This window comes from Terrapene carolina, unplaced genomic scaffold, assembly GCF_002925995.2.
Source record: "Terrapene carolina triunguis isolate 2854851 unplaced genomic scaffold, T_m_triunguis-2.0 Scaffold517, whole genome shotgun sequence".
Classification (NCBI taxonomy): domain Eukaryota; kingdom Metazoa; phylum Chordata; order Testudines; family Emydidae; genus Terrapene; species Terrapene triunguis.
The window spans coordinates 5,571,743-5,577,329 of NW_020664868.1; the positions used below are offsets into that span (position 1 = coordinate 5,571,743).

Sequence of the window (5,587 nt, forward strand, 5' to 3'; positions counted from 1 at the left end):
CTAAGAGTTCAAGTCCTCAAAATGCAGAGTCAGAGGATAGCAAACGTCTACGCCTCAATTGTCTGGAACGTCAGCGGAATAAGGATCTGCGGTCTAGTTTCCTCACATTAAGGGACCATGTACCTGAACTGGTTAAAAATGAGAAAGCTGCAAAAATACTCATCTTGAATACAGCCACTGATTATATCCATTCCCTTCAGGCAGAGAAACACAAGTTATTGCTAGAAAAGGAAAAATTGCAAGCCAGACAACAGCAGTTGCTAATGGAAATAGAACACATGGAGACTTGCTAAACTTTTTTTACCTGACCTGGACAGTCACTGCCACTTTGCACATTTTTGATTCTTTAAAAAAAGAATTGTGTTTTTTGATGTTAATGTTGTTTTACTTTCGATCCAATCCTTAAGTAGTTGACGAACTATATTATCCGGGTAGAGAGCGCATGGATGTTCTTGCAAGGAGGCTGCCAAACAATGAGACACTGCCCTCATATTGCTTCTTAAAAACTATAGATGTTCTTTAAAAGTTGTGAGCATTTGGAGCTACTGATGGCACCTAGTTGAGTTTAAAAACATTGATTCCTAATTTTGAATGGGGCTTATGTTCTACCAGATGTAACTTCAGGGGTTACCATTTGTACTTCTGTGGGAATTTTCTGTAAACACCATGTACACACTTGCCTTTGGTACATGTCTTGGATTATGAGAGGTGGCTCTTGCTACCAGTATTCAACTGGAAGTTCATACCTAAGTTCAGTAATACCTCAATGTTTGAGGAGCATGTTTTTGTATACAAATATATTGTTAATCTCAGTTATACAGGCAGGGTAAGAATTAGTACAGTACGTACTTTAGTATGATGCGGAGCCATAACTACATTTGATACTTATATTTTCATATGAAAATGAGTTCTGAAAGTTGGGAGTAGATATTACTGTATCACTTTTTTGAACTAAGAAAACTTTTGTAAAGAAATTTACTAAATATGCCTTTTCCTAGCCTGTTTCTTCCAGTTGATGTATTTGTTAATGTTTGGTGCATAGAACTGGGTAACTGCAAAGTTCCATTTTTAATTTCTTCCAAGGATGTACATTTAGTGCTGCTGCTTATAGCATTTTGAAATATCTCATGTTTATGAAAATAAATAGCAGTTACGTGATGTGCTCTTCAATATTTATTTTTCAATTTAGTTATTCTTTTTTATTATAAGTTCTATTACTTTAATGGTGCCCATGAGACATAAAGACATGATTCCAGCTCCTATGCACTTACAATCACAGGATACTACAGGAGGGATGAGATGCCAGCAAATTACCATTTCTCGTAACAAAGTAATTGTAATGGGAACAGTTGTAATGTACTCCTGTCAATCCACATTCAGATCTCTCCTTTGATACCGTGATCTCTCTAGGGTAGTGGTTTTCCACCTGTGGTCCGTGGACCCCTGGGGTCTGCAGACTACGTCTAAGATTTCCAAAGAGGTCTGCACCTCCATTTAAAACTTGTTAGGGATCAGCAAATGAAAAAAGGTTGAAAACCACTGCTGTATGCAGGGCCGGCTCCAGGCACCAGCTTGCCAAGCAGGTGCTTAGGGCGGCCACTTCGGAGAGGGGCAGCACGTCCAGCTGTTCGGCGGCAATTCGGCGGCCAGTCCCTCACTCCTGCTCGGAGCGAAGGACCTCCCGCTGAATTGCCGCCGCAGATCGCGATCGCGGCTTTGTTTTGTTTTTTTTGTTTGGCTGCTTGGGGCGGCCAAAACCCTGGAGCCGGCCCTGGCTGTATGGGCCTTATGCAAAGCCCATTCTTGTTGACTTCAGCAGGGTTTGGGTCAGTCACTGAATGCACAGCACTCTCAGGGCTAGGATGCATTGCTGATTTCCACCAGCTGGTGATCTGGCTCCCATGCCTGAGAGCAGAATATTAGTGGAAGGAATTGCGTGTGGTGAACCAGGATCTTAGGAACTGAGTCTTACACTTGAATTCTGTTCCTTCTTTCTTAATATATCAAAGGACATAACCCAAAGGTTGGCCACGATTTGTTAGGAGAGTCGGTATAACCCCCTGCTCACTCCCCATATTCTGAGGATTCACAGCAACAATTTTCCCTTCAAAACCTGAAGCTGCCACACTTTTGAAAAGGGGGAAAGAAGCACAATCTGTGGTTTCATATCAACATTTGAAAACTGTATATCCATTTATTAGCCGCCCATGCCAACCATTCACACAGGTGGAGGTAGCCCTGGGTGATGCTTCTTTAACAGGAGAACGGATGGCTTGGTGCCCAGTGACTTACACATAATGGCCAACAGAAACCCACCCCAGAGGCGAATACATCTCAGCACTGGGGGAAGCAACCCCTCACAGAGACCATGCATCATGGGGGTTTGAGATACTGCTGGTGAACATGGTGAGGGGCTAATACAGCAGCGTGGGGATTCTCATCCACTCTGTGACTGGCTCTTTCTGCCCAGGCAGTGCCCAGAGTGGATGAGAATCCCCACGCTGCTGTATTAGCCCCTCACCATGTTCACCAGCAGTATCTCAAACCCCCATGATGCATGGTCTCTGTGAGGGGTTGCTTCCCCCAGTGCTGAGATGTATTCGCCTCTGGGGTGGGTTTCTGTTGGCCATTATGTGTAAGTCACTGGGCACCAAGCCATCCGTTCTCCTGTTAAAGAAGCATCACCCAGGGCTACCTCCACCTGTGTGAATGGTTGGCATGGGCGGCTAATAAATGGATATACAGTTTTCAAATGTTGATATGAAACCACAGATTGTGCTTCTTTCCCCCTTTTCAAAAGTGTGGCAGCTTCAGGTTTTGAAGGGAAAATTGTTGCTGTGAATCCTCAGAATATGGGGAGTGAGCAGGGGGTTATACCGACTCTCCTAACAAATCGTGGCCAACCTTTGGGTTATGTCCTTTGATATATTAAGAAAGAAGGAACAGAATTCAAGTGTAAGACTCAGTTCCTAAGATCCTGGTTCACCACACGCAATTCCTTCCACTAATATTCTGCTCTCAGGCATGGGAGCCAGATCACCAGCTGGTGGAAATCAGCAATGCATCCTAGCCCTGAGAGTGCTGTGCATTCAGTGACTGACCCAAACCCTGCTGAAGTCAACAAGAATGGGCTTTGCATAAGGCCCATACAGCCAGGGCTGGCTCCAGGGTTTTGGCCGCCCCAAGCAGCCAAACAAAAAAAACAAAACAAAGCCGCGATCGCGATCTGCGGCGGCAATTCAGCGGGAGGTCCTTCGCTCCGAGCAGGAGTGAGGGACTGGCCGCCGAATTGCCGCCGAACAGCTGGACGTGCTGCCCCTCTCCGAAGTGGCCGCCCTAAGCACCTGCTTGGTAAGCTGTTGCCTGGAGCCGGCCCTGCATACAGCAGTGGTTTTCAACCTTTTTTCATTTGCTGATCCCTAACAAGTTTTAAATGGAGGTGCAGACCTCTTTGGAAATCTTAGACGTAGTCTGCAGACCCCAGGGGTCCACGGACCACAGGTGGAAAACCACTACCCTAGAGAGATCACGGTATCAAAGGAGAGATCTGAATGTGGATTGACAGGAGTACATTACAACTGTTCCCATTACAATTACTTTGTTACGAGAAATGGTAATTTGCTGGCATCTCATCCCTCCTGTAGTATCCTGTGATTGTAAGTGCATAGGAGCTGGAATCATGTCTTTATGTCTCATGGGCACCATTAAAGTAATAGAACTTATAATAAAAAAGAATAACTAAATTGAAAAATAAATATTGAAGAGCACATCACGTAACTGCTATTTATTTTCATAAACATGAGATATTTCAAAATGCTATAAGCAGCAGCACTAAATGTACATCCTTGGAAGAAATTAAAAATGGAACTTTGCAGTTACCCAGTTCTATGCACCAAACATTAACAAATACATCAACTGGAAGAAACAGGCTAGGAAAAGGCATATTTAGTAAATTTCTTTACAAAAGTTTTCTTAGTTCAAAAAAGTGATACAGTAATATCTACTCCCAACTTTCAGAACTCATTTTCATATGAAAATATAAGTATCAAATGTAGTTATGTCTCCGCATCATACTAAAGTACGTACTGTACTAATTCTTACCCTGCCTGTATAACAGAGATTAACAATATATTTGTATACAAAAACATGCTCCTCAAACATTGAGGTATTACTGAACTTAGGTATGAATTTCCAGTTGAATACTGGTAGCAAGAGCCACCTCTCATAATCCAAGACATGTACCAAAGGCAAGTGTGTACATGGTGTTTACAGAAAATTCCCACAGAAGTACAAATGGTAACCCCTGAAGTTACATCTGGTAGAACATAAGCCCCATTCAAAATTAGGAATCAATGTTTTTAAACTCAACTAGGTGCCATCAGTAGCTCCAAATGCTCACAACTTTTAAAGAACATCTATAGTTCTTAAGAAGCAATATGAGGGCAGTGTCTCATTGTTTGGCAGCCTCCTTGCAAGAACATCCATGCGCTCTCTACCCGGATAATATAGTTCGTCAACTACTTAAGGATTGGATCGAAAGTAAAACAACATTAACATCAAAAAACACAATTCTTTTTTTAAAGAATCAAAAATGTGCAAAGTGGCAGTGACTGTCCAGGTCAGGTAAAAAAAAGTTTAGCAAGTCTCCATGTGTTCTATTTCCATTAGCAACTGCTGTTGTCTGGCTTGCAATTTTTCCTTTTCTAGCAATAACTTGTGTTCCTCTGCCTGAAGGGAATGGATATAATCAGTGGCTTTAGTCAAGATGAGTATTTTTGCGGCTTTCTCATTTTTAACCAGTTCAGGTACATGGTCCCTTAATGTGAGGAAACTAGACCGCAGATCCTTATTCCGCTGACGTTCCAGACAATTGAGGCGTAGACGTTTGCTATCCTCTGACTCTGCATTTTGAGGACTTGAACTCTTAGACTCTGGTTGGATCACGGGTTTTGTGACATGGGGCACCTCATTTTTTAGCTTTTCCTGTGGCAGGGCATCTTCACTTTCAATGTATGGGGAAGGGGCGGTGTAGTAATAATGCTGGTGAATCGGGGTGCAATGCTTTAGAATAATAGTCATAACTGTCTTCTTGGAGGAAGAGTGCCTTTTCTCCACTGCCAGAACCTCAATGTCTTCCACGTCATCCTCTTCCTCATCTTTAGAAATACAAAATATAAGATAAAGAAAGTAAGTTGTTCTCGCCAAAAAATATTCACACAGGACCTTGACATTTAAAAACTAGTAACATATCAACCTCAGCCTAGATCAATCCACACAAGCGGTCCATTTCCTGGACACTACTGTGCTAATAAGCGATGGTCACATAAATACCACCCTATACCGGAAACCTACTGACCGCTACACTTACCTACATGCCTCCAGCTTCCATCCAGGACACACCACACGATCCATTGTCTACAGCCAAGCTCTAAGATATAACCGCATTTGCTCCAATCCCTCAGATAGAGACAAGCACCTACAAGATCTCTATCAAGCATTCTTAAAACTACAATACCCACCTGCTGAAGTGAAAAAACAGATTGACAGAGCCAGACGAGTACCCAGAAGTCACCTCCTACAAGACAGG

At 42.8% G+C, this 5,587-nt stretch overlaps 2 protein-coding genes and 2 pseudogenes across 2 annotated transcripts in view; 2 read left to right on the forward strand and 2 right to left on the reverse strand.

Annotated features, from left to right (window-relative positions):
• The window catches only part of LOC113407921, a 12,857-nt pseudogene extending 12,564 nt beyond the window's left edge, over positions 1 to 293 (forward strand).
• LOC112107877 (zinc finger protein 271-like) overlaps positions 1 to 5,587 on the forward strand; it is an 879,239-nt gene that overhangs the window by 327,790 nt on the left and 545,862 nt on the right. The window lies entirely within an intron of this gene.
• PPP1R37 (protein phosphatase 1 regulatory subunit 37) overlaps positions 1 to 5,587 on the reverse strand; it is a 147,540-nt gene that overhangs the window by 65,254 nt on the left and 76,699 nt on the right. The gene's annotated exons all lie outside the window — the stretch shown is intronic.
• Positions 4,636 to 5,587, reverse strand: part of LOC113407905 — a 6,880-nt pseudogene continuing 5,928 nt past the window's right edge.